The sequence below is a fragment of the Calliphora vicina genome, chromosome 3 (assembly GCF_958450345.1).
Source record: "Calliphora vicina chromosome 3, idCalVici1.1, whole genome shotgun sequence".
In the NCBI taxonomy this organism is placed as follows: domain Eukaryota; kingdom Metazoa; phylum Arthropoda; class Insecta; order Diptera; family Calliphoridae; genus Calliphora; species Calliphora vicina.
Genome location: NC_088782.1, coordinates 13,467,412 through 13,490,778, shown reverse-complemented (window position 1 = coordinate 13,490,778; position 23,367 = coordinate 13,467,412).

Below are 23,367 nucleotides of genomic sequence, written 5' to 3'. Positions count from 1 at the left end.
GGCGGCTAAATGTTTGGTATGCTTTCTACAAACGATTGTCGATGTCCTCACCCGATTCCCCGTACGCAGAATTGGCTGATAACTTCTATTTCGCTTTTCTATCGATATAGATAAAAATACCAACCCTTGACCTCTTGATAATCGATATCATTGTCCGGAAGTCTAAAAATACACCCGTCCATATTCGTTTAATATAAAATTCCTCCTCCACTACCTAGTTTTCTTTATGACCCTAGCGAAAAAACCAAATACTCTCTCAAGGGGGATTGTACCATACAATTTTGAACCACCCCTAATAGATTCCAACTATCCTCTCCTCTCCTTGTAATCTAGATCACAGCCATTAAACACTGACAAAGGATGGAACTAGGACACTTTTGTCTCTTAGTAGGAATTCGATTAGGCTTCTTACGGGTATAATTACTGGACACTGTATGATTGGACACATATCGGAACGTATCGGTTACCCACGTTATATCTATTGTAGAAGTTGTTTGGATGAAGATGAGGAGGAATCGGTATAGCATCTTCTATGTGAATGTCCAGCCTTACAAGAGCATAGACTACTACAACTTGGTAGAGCTCTTTCCCATGATCTGGACTGTCTCAGAGATGTGTCACTAGTAAATATGATCAGATTTATTAGAAGTACCGGCTGGATCCCACAGGGACCACAGGAATCACATAGTCAACGGAATTAGGGAGGGAAACTATTCTCACTTTATGTATGAATTTTCAGCATAAGGGAATAGTATTTCTAAGGGTGCCAAAATGGGCCACAAGGCCACCTAAACACTGTATTGGTTCGACAGTCTGAAATGCATGTTCGTGCAATGTAAGATTGCACTTCCACTACCTTCGGGACTTCAAGCACAAACAGTTTATCAGATTCCAAGCTAACGTAGCACTGATATTAAAGGCAAAGTTAGAAGCAATTCTTTTTGGCATAAGATCAGTAGACAACCAGTTCATTGTGACAAATAGTTGATGACGTGGTGCGTATTGTACCTGCAATCTTATGTACTGAAATGATCTATACAATACTAACCATCATTTCGAAGACCAATTTCCGACAGTGTTCTTGAGAGTAATTCCCCAAGTCTTACTGCATGAGTAAATGGTAGCAGTGACTTTGGTGAATATAGACCAGTAGAAGACACCGGAGGCAGAACCTGATCGGCTGTTCAGATCCACACAGTACGAATGTGAACAAAACTCGTTAAAATTATCAAAAAGGAAACAAATTGGAGATTGGACATGAATATCAAAGGCAGAAATATCGTTTGCAACTAGGGTTTTTACCCCGGGAATTTTGCCAATTTTTCACTACCCGATTTACGGGATTTTTAGTCGGGATTTAGATTCCCAGGAATCAAAAATGGTCGGGAAATAAAAAACCCTATTTGCAACATACAATACATTTACTAATGTGGCATGTTTTGTTTGTGTTGATCACTGAATCCATGACAGTTTCGAATGCAGGATTACATACAGATATTTTTCACTGTTGGAAATGTTAAGGTCCACAATATTCAAGAGAGGCAGGGGAAATATAGGGACCGTATATTTTCTCGTGAATAGTTTACACTGAGTACACTCTTGCTGCTTTAAATATAAATTAACCACAGTGCTGATCCCATTCATTGCACTATATTATTTAGGTATTTCCCACCTCCTTGTGGAGTTCCACGATTCTCCATCTAATAGCTGATCCCCATTGATCTTTCGAGTCCGAAATATCTCTATGAAAACAACAGTAGATTACTAGTCAACAGGAAATCGGATTAAAGCTCTAACTTGTAATTTCTTCATTATGTCGTTTTATGTCATCATAATTTCCCAAAAATCCCATAATTATCACCTAATTTGAAAGCCATTATTAACTCAAAAATCCCCTATAATTATCCAGGTGATAAACCAAGTGAAAATAATGCAGAAAATAGAGTAACAACATTATTAAATAAAACGTATATACATACATATGTATATAATTAAACAAATCACAACAGCTGAACTAATATGAGGGAGAAAATTTATACAAATCACGACAAATAAACATAAATTCCAAAACTGACATTTAAAAACAATTTCATAAAAAAAAATACAAACCATTAAATGCATGAGAGAAGAACAAAAAAATATAACAACATGACAAGTCAAAATCACACCAAAATCGCTATGGATCAGTCAGTCATTCATTCAGTTGCATTGAATAAAAGCAAGACTGAGGAAAAAAAATTGTTTAAGGCAAATAAACCACCCAACAATGAAATCAGCCAAAAAACAACCAACCAACCAAAATCAAGCGACCTTTCAGCCTCAACAAATTTTAGAAAAAATACACAGAAATCAAAATTATATATAGTTACAAGTACAACAATATTTATAAGGTCGGGGATTAGTTAAATAAATATAAATTATTTGTGATAAACTTTCGAACCCGCAACCCTCAGATTGATAATCCAGCACACTATCGTCTAGTCTATTCGGATATACTAGAATCAATATAATTCTAATTTAGTTATGAAAATTAATAGTGATTTATCAAAGGCTGTGAAACTGTGTACGATTTACCAGAACCAGTCCTTCACCAATTTCGGCCCAGTATAACTAGAAGAGTAGCAATAAACCTGGCTTCGGTAATTCCTTATCCTGCTTCAGTTTAACTAAACTCAATCCTTCTTCATCGATGTGTAAATTTTTATAGAAAATGACAGTAAAAATAACAGTTATTTAATACATAGCCACAGCTATTATTTACATGAGATGTAAAAACAAATTTTTCCTGAAAACAGAGAAGAAGGCTGTCGTCTTGCTTAACTCACCTCAAACACGCCAAATTCAAATGAAAAACGACATTATTGTCCATAATTTTATGGTGCGATGGTGGTGTGAGTGTTGACTATTAAAGGAAAGTGAATTTATTTTGTTGCATTGTAATTGTTGTTATTGTTATTGTTTGTGGTAAATAAACACTATATAAAAAAAAAATATCACACCTGAGGGCAAAATGGCAACAACAACATCATCATTTACAAATAAAACCAAGTTACGTCATGTTAGACAAACCAAACCAAAAAAAAAAAAAAGAAGGAGAGAAAAAAAAGCACACGATTGAAAATCGAAAACAATCAAAAGCATTTATAAATTTTCAGTTTTTATACGATTTGTGGCACAATCAGTGGTGGGGGCAATTTGGTATTGCCCAGGCAATAACAACAACTAAAGCAACCGCAATACAGCAACAACTACAACTATACAAAATAAAGATCTTCGTCATTGAATAATAATAGTGTAATGGAGCTACACTCGAAATTAAAATATGGTTACACATTTGTAATAATTAAACAAAAAAAAATATGTTAACAAAAACTTGGGTATTCCAAATCAATTACCAAATGACCCAAAAATTCGATATAAAAGATCCACAGAAACTATAACTTGTCTTCTAAGTTGAATATTTTGTTATTTGATTGGCTACCTGTATAATGTTGCACTTGTCAACTTGTCTGAGATTATATTGCCAGACACAGGGCAAGTTTTAGATCTAGAGGTTTGTTCTTAAAACAATCTACTTCAATGGAATTTTAATTGAATTCTTTCAAAAGAACAGCGACACCTTTATAGTTAATTCATTTAACATTACCAGATCAGGGGTCGAACGAGATATTTCGAGACTAACAGCAATATTAACTTGTCACGATCTGGCGATCGCCAAGCATGCAAGCATAATCGAACTTCCCTTCCCGAACTACCGTCGAAATAGCGGTAAAGAAAGAACAGTTTTTCATGTGAATGCCCGACTTTAAGTGTCCTGGAGACGATCAAATAAACTCATCAATCACAAAGTTGTGTGCGTGTAGTCGTTCTTTTTCGGCCACACGTACGCGTTGTCGGCAATGATTGATGAAAATCAAAAAGTTTTGATTTTTTCATTTGATCAAATTTCATTTTCTTTGCATTTGCCGTCATGTGAAGTGCACGGATGAAAAAAATACACATATTTTGTGTTTTACGTCTCAGATTAACAACATCAAAAACATAAGTTTGTTTGTGATTTTTGGTAATAATTGAAAAGTGCGTCAAAATAAAAATGGTGATTGACGTATTTATTTGTACGTCTCCTTTAAAGTTACAAGCATACGACACTCACACATATACACTGATTGACGAGTTTATTTGATCGTCTCCAGGGCACTTTAAATGATCTAATTAGTGACTAGCATCTTTACTTGATAAATTTTCCATCCATATCATTGAGTGGATCTAATGATTCTACTTAAATGCAGCGAGCCAACCAAACATCTTTTTGTATTCCTCATTTTTAAAAAATCATGTCTTCTCATTTTTCTTCACTGTCTGAATAGACACTCACAGACCAATCACAGCCCAACTCTAACTGATTCTCTGGTAGGTTGTCGAGTATAATTTGCCCATAGAGAAAACAGATTCGTAGTAGCAATCGAATGATTAGTATTGCCAATCGAATGATTCGGTTGTACACATAGAATTTATCGGTTCTATCAACGGAAATTAAGTTTGTAAAGAAGAATTTCGCTTGAAGCAACCAAAATTTTGTTACTCCTGCTAAAATTTGTTTGCCACAACTGTAATATTCGGTCACTAAGGCAGAATCATTCGATTGGCTACAAAATATGAAAGAATAGCGTCTCCTTCCTAAGGTAGCTGCAACAATAGTCACTAGCCTTAAAAGTTATCTACGATTTAGACTCATAAGTTGCACAGTGGGTATCTCGTATTATCTCGCAACCTTGCACAGTGGGTATCTCGTATTATCTCGCAACCTTGCAGATATCCAAATTGTGCCTAAGATTCTCGTTTTAATTATCCCGAACGGCAACACAGAATACCATCGAATTCATAGTTTAGAACCTAAGAGACTGACGCTGCTAACTGTGTGAATTTTAAGATTTTAACTTCAAAATAATCCTTACATTTGTTCAATTATCAAGAACGCCTAATTTTGATAAATTTCGTTGATGCAACATTGAATTCCATCCTTCAGTACTTCAAATCACTCATGCAAAGAAATCCAAAGGTGTTGAATCTCACGATCTTGGTGAACAATTCTGATCACCCAAACGAGAGAGTAGACGATCAGGAAATGTCTCATGTAATAATAAAAGGTTTCACCATAACCACATATCGTTCACATCAATCTCGTCCAATTTAGGAAGAAAGAATTCTTTTATCATTGTGATTGTACCATACATCTTTTCCTCATATCCCACCATGGAGGAGATAGCGAATTCAATTAGCAGTCTCAAAGAAAACAAATCTCCAGGTGTTGACGGAATCTCCGCTGTGCTGTTGAAGTCCAACGAGAGCTGGAATAATACAGCCAATCATTCAAGCATTAGGCGTGATAAAAATATAACAAACAAGACTCCAATCTAAGCGTAATTAATAAGGTAGTAGCTCAGATAATTGCCAACAGGCTAACACCAATTTTAAGGCAGGAACAAGCTGGATTCAGACTCCATAAGTCCACCATCAACCACATAAACAGCCCACGTGTTATTGTGGAACAATATGTAGAGTGCAGCTCTCCACTGTATCTGTGTTTCATAGACTTCGAGATGGCCTTCGATAAACTAAGCCACGATGGATTTGGAGTACCTGAACTCATACGTCTTATGGAAAGTCTATACAGATAACATGTGGTAAATTGCTGAGTGAAGCGTCGAGAGTTGGGATAGGTGTCCGACAGGGATGTGTCCTGACTCCTCTTCTATTTAATATAGTTCTGGACACGATCCTTGGAAGAGCCTTCGATATCGACAGAGGGATAGTGTGGGGAATGCAGGGTAGCCTAAACGATCTTGATTATGCAGACGATATTTGTCTATTGGCTCACAGCTACTCAGATCTCGCGGCGAGCTCTGATGGCAGTGGAATCAGCAGGTTTTAAATGAAGACGAAAACGTATTAATGCAACCTCCCGAGATTAATTTGAAAGATGTCAATTCCTCTAACTAGAAAGCATTATATCTACACGCAGAGAAAAAATATAGTTGGGCATGGTTACTGTAACCATTTCAATATTGTTACAAGTTTTTTAACTATATTATATTCACAGTAACCATTTACATGATTGTGGTAACCATAATATGGTTAATTTACGATTCACATGATTGTTACAGTAAACAAATATATGTTTGTGGCAACCATTCATATGATGAAGGACTTATCATATTATGTTGCTCTCGGCTTAAGGCTTATCATAATCTGAGAACAACATATTATGATAAAATTATTCATCATAAATATGGTTGCCACAAACATATATTTGTTTACTGTAACCATATATATGGTTGATGCAATCATGTGAATCATAAATTAACCATATTATGGTTACCACAATCATGTAAATAGTTACTGTGACTATAATATTGTTAAAAATCTTGTAACACTGTTTAAATAGTTACAGTAACCATGTCCAATTATATTTTTTCTCTGCGTGTACGTACGGGAGGACATCTTGCAGAAGGCACGTAAAAAATTTGGCCGCCTAAAACCTATTTGCCAATATAAATTTTTCCCCTTCGGTACGGCTGCGAAACTTAGAACGCTGGCACTCGTGATATACGAAACATGCAAATATTCGTATTCCGGCCAAGAACCATATCTAATCATACGCTCTTGGAAAGAACAAGCCAACATCGGTCACACCGTTAGAAGGCAGACTAACGACATAGCGAGAACTGCTCTAGACTGGTACCGGCAAGGGAACAGAAGAAGGAGACCCCAGCTCAAGCCGAAGTAAATATCAGTGGCAAGAGTTGGGCAGAAGTGAAGGCTTTAGCCCAAAATAGAGAGATGTTTTAACATTTTATTGAGGCCCTATACTCTTTGTAGGAACGACGGGAACTTGTATTTAATATTTTACTTGAAATATTCTTTGAGTGTACTAAAATGCCGACCATTCCTCTTAACCAAACACTTTAATGTTATTATTATTATTTTTCTATTATATAAATAACTATGTTGTCTGTTTGTCCTTCAAATCAAATATAAAATTTATAACGAAAAGAAAAAAATATAATAAATATATCTCACTACACAAAACCACAACAAAAGAAACGCGCCCCCAAAAGGTTCCCCCTATATAGTAGACAAAAGAACAGAATCACAAAAAAAATATCTGAAAAAAAAAATCATGCACAACGAATTGTAGCTTCAGCCGCAACATGAAAAAACAATTTGATTGTTGCAGTGCAAAAACAAAAACCATTAGACAATTACTTTGCCGTTGCAGACGATTGACTAAACATGTTGCATGAATTTTCAGCAGATTATAGCAAGTTGCAACAATATTTATGCCGGCTGCCTGCCTTCCCTTTATAATTTTTTGTTTGATTTTTTTTTTGAGAAAAATTTTATTGGCAAAAATTTTCTCAACTCAATTTAAGGCAATCAAATTGCAATGAAATGCTATCGATGTCTGATACGATGAAAAATTGCATGAATTTGAAAATTTGTTGAATGACGCAATGAAATATAGGAGATGGAAGCGAGACGAACAAAATAATAAGAAAAAAACACTATAAAATTTATAAAAAAAAAGTGAGTTAGCAAAAAATATAAAAAAATCTAGACACTCTGCAAAAGGCAAAAGAAACGTAGATGGGAAGGAGTGTTAAAGAATGTTAGAAATATATCATCTCTTTTTATAGGTAATCCTTTTATTCTTTAATATTAAGTATTTAAAATTGTTTTTAGTTGTAGAAAGTTTCCCTTTTCTTTAATTGCTGACGCCCCTGTTTGCTTTAGTTTTTTTTTTGCGGTTTTATTTTTGCAGTATGTGTGTGTCTTGATACTTTAAAGCACTTTAAGCAGGCGCTTTAAATTCATCTAACTCTTTTGGTTTAACTTTAAAATAATTTTCTATAATAGTTTACCGAAAACTTTGCACGATTTTCATGTTATTTTTCAATCATTAAACATTTTAAAACCGAATGAACAGCGTGGAGCGCAAAAAAACGTTAAAATTACCTTCTTAAGACTTTAGCTTAGAAAACTATAGTATCCCAACTAACCAAAGACGGACTGAAGGACGGACATTCGTACGTAATAGAGTATGTGTCATGATAGGAAAATTGTTTGGAGAGTGAAACAAAAATTATATATGTAGTTACACAAAATCTCCAAACAGTTTGTAAAAGAGTGTTTAAATTCAAAATTTCGGTAAAAACTAAATTAGTTAAACCCTTAAAAGTTATGCCTATTGAGATGCCTTTCCAAAAATTATAGAAACATTATAAGTTCCTTAAGAAACTTGTTTTATAGGAAGAAAATAGTGAAAGAAAAACTCAAAATTTAACATTTTCTCAATTTTAAAATTTTAATGTTTTCTATTTTTGGACTGGTAAAATATCTTGCTTTGAAAACTTCTTCGTTTTATTTATGGTTAAACTATTGGGCAAATTAATGAAATCACTCTAAACTGTGTACGATATTACGAAAAACCAGGGCCAAGGTACGAAGGAGGGTGACTTTTTAAATTTCCCGACTCAACAGGTATCTGTCAGATGACTCCTGTCAAAATTTGAAAACGCTGCGTCATTTAGTTTGTGTTTGACAGCCGTTGATAGACTTGAGGAGAAATTGGAAAAAAGTGAATTTCGTCTGATCATTAAGCATTATTTTTTGCTAAAGAAACCAAACTTGATCAATACTATGGAAACTCTGCACCATCAATTTCAATGGTAAAAAAGTGGTTTACTGAATTTCGATGTGTACAATCACGGAAAGTGCCGAACGTTCTGGATGCCCAGTTGAGGTCTCTCACAATGGCAATCGTGTGACATATTTGGCGTTATTCAACAGCAATATACGCCAGCGCACAGTGGTATGAGAAAAAAAAAAGTGGAAATAAATCTGAAACTTCTAAACCATTAGTCCAATTTGAATGAAATTTCACACGCGCAAAGAGGAAGTGTAGCCGAGTTTAAGTTTTGAATTTCGACCTCATGACCCCACCATGAGCGGGACCAGGGGTTCCCAAATTAGGACACCTCGGGTATGTTCAATTTTTAAAATGATCCTATTTCTTCGTTTGTGTTCCGATTTAAAAAAAATTACACGTACAGAATCTCCTCGTCGAGCACTACATAAAACCTCATAGCTATCAATTATCTCTTATAACTTAGGAGATATTCGGAGATAGACCGCGGTTCCAAATATTCTCCGATTTTATCCATTTTTCTTTTATAGGATTAACAATAGATCTGTATATCAAATAAAGAAAGAAGTGTTTAAAAGTTACAAAGTTACATGCATTTGAATATAAAAAAATTAAAAAAGGCGATTTTTCCCAATTTTTTTGGGAAAAAAGTACTTTTATTCTTTTTAAGTTATCTAAAAATTTTCTAAGAGGATGTATAATGAATTTGTACTTTTTTAAAAGCTAACTTTACGCCAAATATTTTAAATGAAAAAACCATTTATAAGTTTTGATACCGACGGGATCACGTCCATTCAAAAAATGCCTATTTTTTATGTAAAATTCAAATTTAGGGCAAAAATTATCAAATATCAAAATATAGTAACCTATTTTAGATGGCCCAATAAGTTCTTAATTATTTTGTAAAGGGTTCCGATAACCCCGCCCCTGGTGTGGATATTATAGCCAAAAAACGAAAATATCCCATTTTTGGAATTTTTCAATACTTTTTTGGGAATTGCGGGATTCTTGATTACAAATTTCAAAATTTGTTTTCATTTTTCCATTTTCAATAAAAAAATCTATACAAGTGTAAGATTTCGTTACAAAATATTCATAAATAAAAATTTTATTTCAATTTGAATAATTTGTATTTATGCCAAAACTCATTAAATGCATTTTTTGTCATATTTTTCAAAAAAGTATTTCATAAATTTGTTCATTGTCAAAAGTTATATACATTATTGGAAAGTAGACAAAATCTTCTATCCATTGATATATAACATGTCTACATTATGTTTATTACGTGGCAAATTATTTAGGGAAAACCTAGCAACTTGCTGAGAATTTACCTAGCACTGTTATTTATTTTATTCTTGTTTCCTGAAGATATGCTTCGACGGAAAGAGAAGTATGCATTCAAACGTAGACGAAACAAAAGGTCAGAAGTCTGTTGGTCTGTGAGATCCCTTCTCAAAACTTAAAGTCAAATACTCCACTGCTACGCTTATGTACAAATTCATATCAATCGGTTCAGCCAGTTAGAAAAGTTACTTAATGGTACTTTTTCAGATGGTACATTTTGGCTTTTGTAAATTAGCGAAACTAGAATCATAAAATTAGGTGTATATGCTCCTAAGTAAAGTAAAAATCCAAATAAGTAGCAATTCTTACAAAAAAGTAAAATTTTTTATTTTAGTACTTTTTGATTTTTGAAGTAAATTACATTTAATTTTATACATATGCCTCTAAGTAAAATACACAAACCCAAAAAGTATTTTTTTCAAAAGGTACTTTTTGATTTTTACAAATTAATGGGGATAGGCAAATATTGAAATTGAAATTAGTTACATATGTTTGTGAATTAAATACTAAGCCTAAATGGTACTTTTTACAGATGGTACTATTGGGATTTTGTAAATTAACGCAAATAGAATCACAACATTAGGCTGATATGCTACTAAGTAAAGAAAAAACCCAAATCTTACTAAAAAATTACCATTTTTTCATTTGGTACTTTTTTGATTTTCTAAGTACATAAGCCAGAAACATTAAACTAGATACTAACTAAACTTTTTTTCAGCACCGAACTAAATATTCAACAACAGAAAGAAACAGAAACTTTTTCATTCTACTCGATGGATAGATTTTATGATTTTCATTATCTTAAAAAAACCGAATCTTATATACCCTTCACCAAATTATACTTCAAAATACAAATTTTAAATATTTTTAGGTATACAAATTTTTTTTTTTTTAATTTTTTGTTAAAAAAATTTTAGGAATTGTTATTTTAAATTTTTAATATTTTTTTTTAAATTTAAATATTTTTTTTTTAAATTTAAAAAAAAAAAATTTTTGGTTTTTAAAAATATTTTTTCCGATTTCGACCCATTGTAGGTCCATCTTACTATGGTCTTATATACGTCGTTGCAAAGGCCTTTGAAATATCTATCATTAGATATCCATATTGCCTATATTAATGACTTAGTAATCCAAATATAGGTCAAAACAAGTAAAAAAGTACACCAAGTAAATGAGTAAAATATTTTTCTTTTAAAATATCAATAATTTATATTCTTGAGTGATTTTCGGAAGTGGGCCTTATATGGGAGCTATGACCAATTATGGACCGATCACCATAAAATTAGGTCGTGTGATTTATGTCCATATTAAAGTTATTTATGTTGAATTTTGTGTTTATACCAACATTTTTAAGTGATTTATGCACGTTAAAGTGATTTTCGGAAGCGGGTCTATATGGGAGCTATGACTAATTATGGACCGATCGTAACAAAATTTGGTGACATAAATTTTGTATATATAAAACTTATTTGGAGCGAAATTTGTGTAGATACATATATAAATTAAACATTTATGACCGATAAAGTCCAATTTCGAGAGGACATTTGTATGGGGGCTAGGTGAAACAATGGACCGATTTCAGCCAGTTTCAATAGGCTTCGTCTATGGGCCGAAAAAATTATATGTACCAAATTTTATCGAAATATCTTCAAAATTGCGACCTGTACTCTGCGCACAAGGTTTACATGGACAGCCAACCAGCCAGACGGGCGGACGGACATCGTTTAATCGACTCAGAAAGTGATTCTAAGTCGATCGGTATACTTTAAAATGTTAGACCAATATTTTTGGGCGTTACACACATCTGCACAAACGCATAATACCCTCCCCACTATGGTGGTGTAGGGTATAAATAGGTCATAAATCGAGGTTGTCCTGGTATTTTCCTCATATCTCAGCCATTTGTGGACCGATTTTGCTGATTTTAAATAGCAAACTTCTCAAAGCATGTCTGACAGAATTTTGAAGATTTGGATCCCGAAGATATCTTGGGTCTTAAGAAAATTGATTTCAACAGACAGACAGAGGGACGTGGCTTAATCGACTCCGCTATCTATAAGGATCCAGAATATATATACTTTATAGGGTCGTAAATGAAAAATGTAGAAATTACAAACGGAATGACAAGCTTATATATACCCTTCTCACGAAGGTGAAGGGGATAAAAATAGAATAATTCTTTAAGTTTGAAGCTGTGTCTATGCTTCTTAGTTAAATAAACAAATCTAAAAAGTACTTTATGGTACTTTTTTCAAAAATGAACTTTTTAATTTTTCCAAATTAATGAAATTGATAAAATTTGTTGCTAAATAAAGTAAGAAACCAAATGGTAGTCCAAATAGTGCTTTTTCCATAAAGTACTTTTAAATGTAAACCATGGTTCGATGATATAGATGAAGGTGATTAAATTCGTTAGGGGCTCTAATAAACGTTTATGTCTAGGGCATAGGATTTGGGTGGGTGACGATACAGGTTCTTCGTTGACATCTTGAAGAATCATTCGTTAGGTAAATTATTCAATACGTTCTTTTGTTATTTTCATTTTTCAAAAAGACCATATACGGGCATTTTTCTTTTGATTTTGTATGGTCACACGGTCCTTTAACTAAAAGTAACATCTGCTAATAAATAACTAAAAAGGGAGTCTGTAATAACAGCTCTGTAACAAACTGACTTTGGTTCAGGAGAGGACAGAACCCCCCCTTTGCCCGACTGTTGCTAGTCTATAGATGGCTCCCGCAGTCCTGCTCTTGCCAAAGTTTCGTTGACTTCGTTTTGCTAAAAACAAGAAGTGTAATCTAATAATTCAACGTGTTCATTACAGTAGTAAACCATCAAATGGTTATTGAGACGGCCATTCCATAACATGAATTTTGTTATATAAAAACCATTTTTTGGCAAGACCTGACGTGTGCTTTGGGTCATTATCTTGCTGGAAGAGCCATTTTAAGGGCATATTCCATTCTGCATGTGGCTTTATAACATTCTCCAAAATATTTACATACAAGTGCTTATCCATATTTTCTTTAATCCAATAAATTGGACCAACGCAATACCAAGAAAAGCATCCCCATATAATAATATTTCCCCAACCATGTTTAAACGTTTTTGGTTTTTGCCATTTTTTGGACGTCTAACCCATGTCTTATCATCACTACCAATTAAATTAATGGTCGTTTCGTCCGTCCACAACACATTTTGCCATTTTTTTATATTTTCTGGCCAACACCAATCCTTATGATTGCTCCTGGTTTTAAATGAAATATTGGTAGTGATTCTATTGTAATGTCCGTCACTGTATATAGTCTTATATACGTCGTTGCAAAGGTCTTTGAAATATCTATCATTAGATATCCACATTGCCTATATTAATTAATGACTTAGTAATCTAGATATAAGTCAAAAATAGGTCATAAATCGAGGTTGTCCTGGTTTTTTCCTCATATCTCAGCCATTTGTGGACTGATTTTGCTGATTTTAAATAGCAAAATCTGTCTGACAGAATTATTGAAGATTTGGATCCCGATGATATCTGGGGTCTTCAGAAAATTGATTTCAACAGACAGACAGACGGACATGTCTTAAACTCCGCTATTTATAAGGATCCAGAATATATATGCTTTATAGGGTCGGAAATGAAAAATGTAGAAATTACAAACGGAATGACAAACTTATATATACCCTTCTCACGAAGGTGAAGGATATAAAAATAGAATAATTCTTTAAGTTTGAAGCTGTGTCTATGCTTCTTAGTAAAATAAATAAATCTAAAAAGTACTTTATGGTACTTTTTTCAAAAAGGTACTTTTTAATATTTCCAAATTAATGGAGCTACAAACATGAAATTGATCAAATATGCTGCTAAGGTAAGTAAGAAACCAAATAGTACTTTTTCATAATGTACTTTTAAATGTAAACCACAAAAAGGGATAATAAATGGTACTTTTTTCAAAAAGGTACTTTTTAATATTGCCAAATTAATGGAGCTACAAACATTAAATTGATCAAATATGCTGCTAAATAAAGTAAGAAACCAAATGGTAGTCCAAATAGTACTTTTTCATAAAGTACTTTTAAATGTAAACCACAAAAAGGGTTATTTAATGGTACTTTTTTCCAAAACATTAAATTATTTGATACTGCTGATGTCATCAGCTTAAAATGGCAAATGAATGAACACTCTACCACAGTGCCACCTATATAATTTTTATTTGCAAAAAATATAAAATAAAATAAATTTTTGTAAAAAGTCATCATTGAGGTGCTTGTTGGTTGATGATGGTGGTTTAAATATTCATTTGACTCCAAAACAATTTAACAAAAATAAATGCAAATAAAACAAAATAAAAACCAAACGAAACGATTTAAATTGTTTTGTAAAATCAAAACTATAAAAAAACTACTTGTTCGCTTGGTTGGAAAAAAGATTTTGTCAAATTTGTTTTAATTTTTTTTTTTTGGTAGATTTTTTTTAAGCAAATTGTGAAACATTATAAGGAACGACGATGTCTAACCACATTTTTGTGTGTTTTCGGAGAGTAGTTTATAAGGCACGGATCATTTTCGCAATTCTCCAACACAATTATACTGGAAAAACCAAGAAGTTATATGAGGGTCTGTCTGTCTGTCTATGCGGGCTATTTTAGCAGCATTTTATTTTTAAACAGTTGCAGCTAAACAACCAGAATCAGCTACAACAAAAAAATAGCTAAAGTTTACCCTTTTTTTGTTTTAATCTAATAGTTTTAACAACAAATGCGAATTGTTTAATCATGTAGATGTGTTTTTGTTTGTTTTGCTTCTCTTATTTATTTTAAGTTATTTTTGTTGTTATTTTAAAAGATTTTTTTTTGTTCCTGGTTTGTGGCCAACAAAAAGTTCTTGTTGTAGATCAGTGATCATGATTTAAGATTAACTCTCGTTTAACAATTTTAAGATAAATTGTTGTTTTTTTTTGTGTTGGCCATGTTTGTTGTAATGTAACAGATGTATGTTCTTATTTTTTTGTTGCCAGTTTGTCGATTTTTTTCCAGGGGATTGAGAGTTTAACAATTAGAAAAATTTGCAGTTAACAGCCAGTCAGACGGACCAGCAGATGAAAAAAAACAACTGCAAACTACAAAAACTATAGTACGTGAGTCACGTTACATATGGCAAAACATTATGTTAAATTACAACAACAAATACAACAAAAAAAATTAACAACAACAAGAAAACCAATGAAATTTAGCAAAAAAAAAAAATACATTTGCAACTGATAACATTTACAATAAAGTACGAGGGAGAGGCTAAAAGTTATAATGTTTTTTTGTTTCTACTTTATTTTGGGATGCTTTAAGAAGTTTAATTGATTAATTGCACTTTTGGCAATTTTTGGTTTTAAATGTCAAATTACTCGATTGAAACCTAAATATTTGCAATAAAACTAATGTTCATTAAAATATAAGTCCTTTTATTGGCTACATCCTGTCATCAAGTGATAGTTTTTTTAAAAAAAAAAATATCGAAAAGATTGTTTTCCAGTGTAAAGCCACACCTGACTTAACAGAAAGTTTGGTGTAACACATTTTGCATGAAATATATAAAAAAACGTAAAAATTTTCCAAAGGGGGCAAGGTTTGTGGAACTTCTAAGGAGTAAATAAAGGCTTTTTATACAAGTATTTGATATTGTTGAAAACCTTAGGACTTGAAGATTGATATTTTAGTAAAATTAAATAATTTTATAAATTTTTGGGACGTCATTTACATTAAAATCTAAAAAAAATTTAATATGGTGATTTTACACGAACAAAAATATAAAATTTGAATTAAACAGCCCAATTATGAATAAAAATTCCCCGGGAGTTTTCTCCCTTTTCTCATTTTTCCTATTCAAATTCAATGGGAAAAAACTCCCGGGGAACAAACTCTCGCGGAATTTTTTATTCATAATTGGGCTGAATGTAAAATTTTAACGATTAAAGATTTCATAACAAAATTTGGAATTAATATAGACCCAAATATCCTTAAATCAATGGCATTAGAATTTTTGACATGTTTTATTTTCAAATACCGAAATTCTTAAATCGGGTAAAAGTGTTCCAAAAACTGAGTTTTTTTAGAAAAGTGCCTACTGTGAGGTTATTTATCGTGTGTTAGTAAAAAAAAACTTCGCAAGGATTTTAGAAACATATAGGGTTATACAAATGTGAAGATTTTTCGAGGATCGGTGCTTTGTCTTTTTAGAATTTTTTACTTAAATCTAAATTTTTTTTTAAAAATTCACCAAGTTTGGATAGATCTGGGGGGTGTTGTGTCCACTTAAGTGAGCCAAAATTTACTTTACACGCTTTTGCATTAAATTCTCTTTCCGTATCATATAAAAGTTGTATATAGTCCCAAAGAAAATTTTTTTCTACAAAAGAAGAAATATATGACCCTTTTTGGAGGAAAACTAAAAAAATACGGCACTTTTTACATGTTCCAAATTTGGATGCGTTTAACTTTTTATAGGGAGAAGATAACTGTCAGCTTTTTTTCTTTTTATACCCTTCACCATGAGTGTCAAGGGTATATATAAGTTTGTCATTCCGTTTGTAATTTCTACATTTTTCATTTGCGACCCCACAAAGTATATATATTCTGAATCGTTATAGATAGCGGAATCGATATAGCCATGGCCGTCTGTCCGTCTGTGTGTTGAAATCAACTTTCTGAAGCGCCCAAATAACTTACATACACGAATGATACATCAATATCTCCGGCAATATTTCCGGCTCGGTTGCTATTTAAAATCGGGAAAATCAGGACAACCTCGATTTTTGACCTATTTTTTAGCCATATCTGGATTACTAAATCATTAATATAGACAATATGGATATCTAATGATAGATATTTCAAAGACCTGTGCAACAACGTATATAAGACCATAGTAAGTTGGACCTACAATGGGTCAAAATCGGAAAAAATATTTTTAACCCGAATTTTTTTTTTCACTAAATATTAAAAAAAAAAATATAAAATTTAAAAAAAAAAAATTAAAAACAATTTCGAAAAAACAACTGGAACAAAATTTAAATTTTGTTTACCTAAAAATATTTAAAATTTTTATTTTAAAGTATAATTTGGTGAAGGGTATATAAGATTCGGTACAGCCGAATATAGCTCTCTTACTTGTTTTTATATGAATTTTATCGCCAATATAACTGGTATTTATATAATACATTTGCATGCTCCATAGGCCCGCCATATCTTAGAAACGATAAAAAGATCGAGCAAAATTAAAAAAAAAAAAATAAATCAATAAACCTAAATATCTCTTCAATTAATAGAGATAACCTACATTCATAGATCCTCTCAAGGGCTATTTATATTTTAAATTTCAGCTCATTCGGAGCATAAATGGATTTTGGCGATTTTTTTTTAAAAAAAATTGAGACCCGCTAGAAAGTTGAACTAATGTAAATCTACTCGAAAACACCTCAGATCAAACCATGTGAAATTTCGTAACAATATCTCCAATAGTTCCCGAGATACCGAATTATTTACCAAAAAAACGTTTCTCAGCCACTGTGCAGTGCGATATGTTAATAAAACAAGTAAGAGAGCTATAGTCGGCTGTGCCGAATCTTATATACCCTTCACCAAATTACACTTTAAAATAAACATTTAAAATATTTTCAGATAAATTTTTTTTCCAATTATTTTTTAATTTTTATAATTTTATTTTTTTGAATTTTTTAGTGAACAAAATTTATGGCAAAATAAATTTTTTCAAAATTTTTTTTTTTGGAATTTTTAAAATTTTTTTTAATTTAATGGTGAAAAAATTGTATTAAAATTTATTTTTGTGAAAAAAAAATTCAGGTTAAAAAATATTTTTTTCGATTTTGACCTATTGTAGGTCCGACTTACTATGGCGTTGCAAAGGTCTTTGACATATATATCATTAGATATCCATATTGTCTATATTAATGACTTAGTAATCCATATATAGATAAAAAATAGGTAAAATAAGTAATAGAGCTATATTCGGCTGTGCCGAATCTCATATACCCTTCACCAAATTATATTTTTAGGTAAATAAATTCTTTTTGTTCCGAAGTTGTTTTTTTAATTTTTTGGAAAAAAAAATTTTCGAATTGTTATTTAAAATTTATTTTTTGTTTTTTAAATTTTTTTTGATGAAAAAAAATTCGAGTTAAGAAATATTTTTTCCGATTTTGACCCATTGTAGGTCCAACTTATATACGTCGTTGCAAAGGTCTTTGAAATATCTATCATTAGCCATTCTTATTGTCTATATTAATGACTTAGTAATTCAGATATAGTAGGTCAAAAATCAGTCATTTGTGGACCGATTTTGCTGATTTTAAATAGGAATCTTCTCGAAAGCATATCTGGCAGAATTATTGAAGATTTGGATCCCGAAGATATCTGGGCTCTTCAGAAAATTGATTTCAACAGACAGATAGACAGACAGACGAATTATACTGTTTAATGGCTTTTTAAACATTGCAGTGTGACGATGAACCTTCGCATCAAAAAGTCCATATTGGAGTTTTTTGATCGAAACAACATTTGAAAATTAATGACCTTGAAAATTATGATTTGAAAATTAATGAAATCTGACATATTTTTAAAAGCTAACGTGACTAAAAGAATAGTAATTTGTTGAACCAAGGATAAGTTTTGTCTAGAATAATGTGTATAAGTTTTTGCTGACTCATTCTTTAAGATGCAAGTTTTATCTGTTTTTATGATAATGAAATTTTCATTAAGACTTTATAAAACAAATTTTGTATGGAAAATTCGTTAAATATTTACCGATTAGGTACAGCCAAATGTGTCTGCCAAATCGGTTCACAATTGAAAAAGTTACGAACATTGTTAAACATTCGATCCAGTCCCAGTCCAGATCCAGTTTAGTGGTCATTTTACTAACCACCTTTTCTATAGTCTTTAACCCTCTAAAGGCTGCCTTTAGGCACTTGTCTTTTGTTTGTTTTTATTCCAACGTATTTCTTTTTTTTCCAAACAATAATCTGGTATATTATTTTACCTCGAAATAAAATAGGCCGTTTAGAGGGTTAAATCATACCTTATGGTAATCTATTGCCGTTTTGCTAAACAATTTCATTTTTTGAAGTCATCGTTTATGTTTTTTTTTCCAATACTTTGCCGTTATGGTGCTCTGGTTAGATTAATATATTATTTTGAAAATTTTGTAAACCGCAGTTCTTCAAAGAGACTTTCACGAATTTAATAAAAAATGTACAGAGTGTTTATTGTTCATCGAATTCAGTGATACTTTTATTTTTATTATTTTATTATAATTATTTTTAATACCAACCGCAATGGTGGTTAATAAAGTAACCACCTCATTCTACAAAGTAACTTGGAATGGGGTGGTTTTATTTTTTATAATAAACTAACCTTGATTAAAGTAAAAATGCAATTGTTTTGATGTTAAACTTGTATACAAAAAACCGTGGCTGAAAGGGTTAAAATATATATTTTTTGGGGCCTATGTAAAGGACTGTTCGGTTTCGAACATCTTCTTCAAAGAGGAAGAATCATGTTTTATAAAACTATCAAGGATAATGGGTAGATTTCATTAAATTATTTTAACTGCAGTAAAAGACAAATAAACCAAAAATATGAATCTCTACTTCTCTTACAAATCTTCAAAATTTTATAACTTTTTTTGTTATTTATATGCCTTAATAAAAAAGAACAAATGCACTTTACTTGTTTACTAAGATCTTATGATTTCTTTTAAAAATATTACTTAAAAGTTGATAAACTTTAAATGAATTACAAGTACAGAGACAAACATTTAAACAAAATAACTTAAAACAAGCAGCAGGCTCCTAAAAATTTAATGCATTTAAAAGTTGTTTAACAAAATGTTCACTCAGTTTTTGTTTGTTCTATAGCATTTTGCTGCATTCGATTGCCAATTCTTTACTACATTGCAGCAAAAACTATTGTAAATTCATTATATTATTTCAATTAAAACAATTTCCTTTTTAAATTGTCCTTTTGAACTCACAAAACATTTTGTTAAAAACTCTTAATTAACAGGCTTTTAAAACTTTTTGTTGCTATTTTTATTTTTTATGTTTTGAGAGCACAAAATAGCACAAAAAAAATTAAGCTCAAGGAAAAAGTAAAAGAAAAAACCAAAAATTGCAGCAGTTTTTTTCTAGCTAAATAAACTTTTTTGCAGCTCTCAACTTGGCAGTTTCTTTGCTGCTCCTGCTGGTTGCTGTTGGGGTAATCGATGTGAAGTGTCATGTTCAGTTGAGAGGCAAAGAGTTTGAAAAGTATCAGGAATAACTAAAGGAAGATGATGATGAAAGTAAAAAAATACAAAACTTACTTACACTTACACAAAGAGCGAGCAAAGAGAGTGACTATGTGTGTGTGAGTGAGTGAGTGCAAAAGCAAGAGTAACTAAATGAAAAAGCACTTAAAGAAAGCACTTTAAGTAAATGGGGTTAAAAGGACTCGGTGCCAAAAAGGATGATAGTAAGGCCATAACAAAAGAAAAACAACAAATTTTACTTTGATTTCTTCAATTCTTTTTTTCTACTTCTCATTTGCTAGTGTGTGAAGAAATTAGCAAAATCATGATAAACTGCTAAAACAACAATAAAATAGTAGTTAGTAGCAAAATCCTAGCAATAAATACGGAAATAAATGTTAAATGTAGAAGGCCAGCCAACAAAATGGAAATATGCCAAAATGAAAGTAGAAAATCTGTTTTAAATAAAAAATAATGGCAATAAAAAAAATGTAAAACGTTTTAAAAGTGTGAACAATTCTTAAGATTTAATGAAATTATAAGGAAGGCAAATAAAGGAAATGAACAGTGTGGCAGATAATTTAAAGGGCACTGAGCTGTTTAAGATTTTTATATATTTAATGATATTTACTTCCTAATTTTAAAATAACATTTCTTACCGAGTAATGGGTTAAACTGCTAATATTCTAGCATTTCACTACACAGATATCAAATTCTAAGAAGATCTAGCTATGTCCGTCCGTTTGTCTGTCTCTTCAAAAAACACGATAGGACCAACAAATGACAAAGGAAAAACCAGGACAACCTCGATTTTTTACTAAGTCATTAATATATAAAATATATATATCCAATAATAGATATTTCAAAGACCTTTGCTATGGTGTATATAAGGCCAAAGTAAGTCGGACCTACTATGGGTCAAAATCGGGAAAAATATTTTTTAACCAAATTTTTTTTTTCAACAAAAAAATTTTTAGTTTCAAAAATTTTTCACTAATAAATTTAAAAAAAATTTAAAAAAAAAAATCAAAAAGAAATTAAAAAAAAAACGAGTAAGAGAGCTGTGCCGAATCTTATATACCCTTCACCAAATTATACTTTAAAATAAATTTGTTTAAATATTTTTAGGTAAACAAAATTTAATTTTTTTTTAATTGTTTTTCAAAACATTTTTTTTAAAATTTTTTAAAAAAATTTATTTTTTTCCAATTTTTTTTAAAAATGTATGACAAAAAAAATTTTTTGATAAAAAAAAATTCGGGTTAAAAAATATTTTTCCCGATTTTGACCCATTGTAGGTCCAACTTACTATAGCCTCATCTACATCGTTGCAATGGACTTTGAAATATCTATCATTAGATATCCATATTGTCTATATTAATGACTTAGTAATCCAGATATAGATCAAAAATAGGTCAAAAATCGAGGTTGTCCCGGTTTTTTGCTCATATCTCCGTTATTTATGGACCGATTTTGCTGTTTTTAAATAGCAAACTTCTCGAAAGCATGTCTGACAGAATTATTGATGATTTGGATCCCGAAGATATCTGGGGTCTTCAGAAAATTGATTTCAACAGACAGACAGACAGAAGGTGAAGGTATAAAAATTTGTTGCCATAAATTTTTTCACTAAAAAAAATAAAAATATTTTAAAGTATAATTTGACTCATACTTGTTTTTTTATTTTGCTTAAATCCTAATTTCCAAAATTCCATTTCACCATGAGTGGCAAGGGCATATATAAGTTTGTCATTCCATATGTAATTTCTACATTTTTCATTTGCGACCCCACAAAGTATATATATTCTGAATCGTTATAGATAGTCGATATAGCCATGTCCGTCTGTGTGTTGAAATCAACTTTCTGAAGCCCCCAAATAACTTACATACACGAATGATACATCAATATCTCCGAAATTCTTCCGGCTTGGTTGCTATTTAAAATCCGAGAAAATCCGTCCACAAATGGCTGAGATATAAGGAAAAAACCAGGACAACCTCGATTTTTGACCTATTTTTGACTCATATCTGGATTACTAAATCATTATTATAGACAATATGGATATCTAATGATAGATATTTCAAAGACCTGTGCAACGACGTATATAGTAAGTTGGACCTACAATGGGTCAAAATCGGAAAAAATATTTTTTAACCCGAATTTTTTTTTTTCACCAACATTTTTTTTCACTAAATATTAAAAAAAAAAATTTAAAAACTAAAAAAAAAATTTTTTTAAATTAAAAAAAAAATTATGAAATTTAAAAAAAAAAATTTTAAATTTAAAAAAACAACTGGAAAAAAAATTTAAATTCTGTTTACCTAAAAATATTTAAAATTTTTATTTTAAAGTATAACTTGGTGAAGTTATATAAGATTCGGCACATCCGAATATAGCTCTCTTACTTGTTTTTATTTACTCCGGTACAGTCATTATACCCTACACCACCATAATGGGGAGGGTAAAATGCGTTTGTGCAGATGTTTGTAACGCCAAAAAAGATTAATCTAACACCCATCTTAAAGTATACCGATCGACTTAGAATCACTTTCTGAGTCGATTAAACGATGTCCGTCCGTCTGTCCATGTAAACCTTGTGCGCAGAGTACTGGTCGCAATTTTGAAGATATTTCGATCAAATTTGGTACATATTATTTTTTCGGCCCAAGAACCAAGCCTATTGAAACTGGCTGAAATCGGTCTATTATTTCACCTAGCCCCCATACAAATGTTCTTCCGAAATTGGACTTTATCGGTCATATATGTTTAATTTATAAATGTATCTCCACAAATTGCCCTCCAAATAAGTTTTATATACACACAATTCATGTCACCAAATTTTGTTACGATCGGTCCATAATTAGTCATAGCTCCCATATAGACCCGCTTCCGAAAATCACTTTAACGTGCATAAATCGCTTAAAAATGTTGGTATACACACAAAATTCAACATACTTAACTTTAATATAGACATAAATCACACGACCTAATTTCATGGTGATCGGTCCATAATTGGTCATAGCCC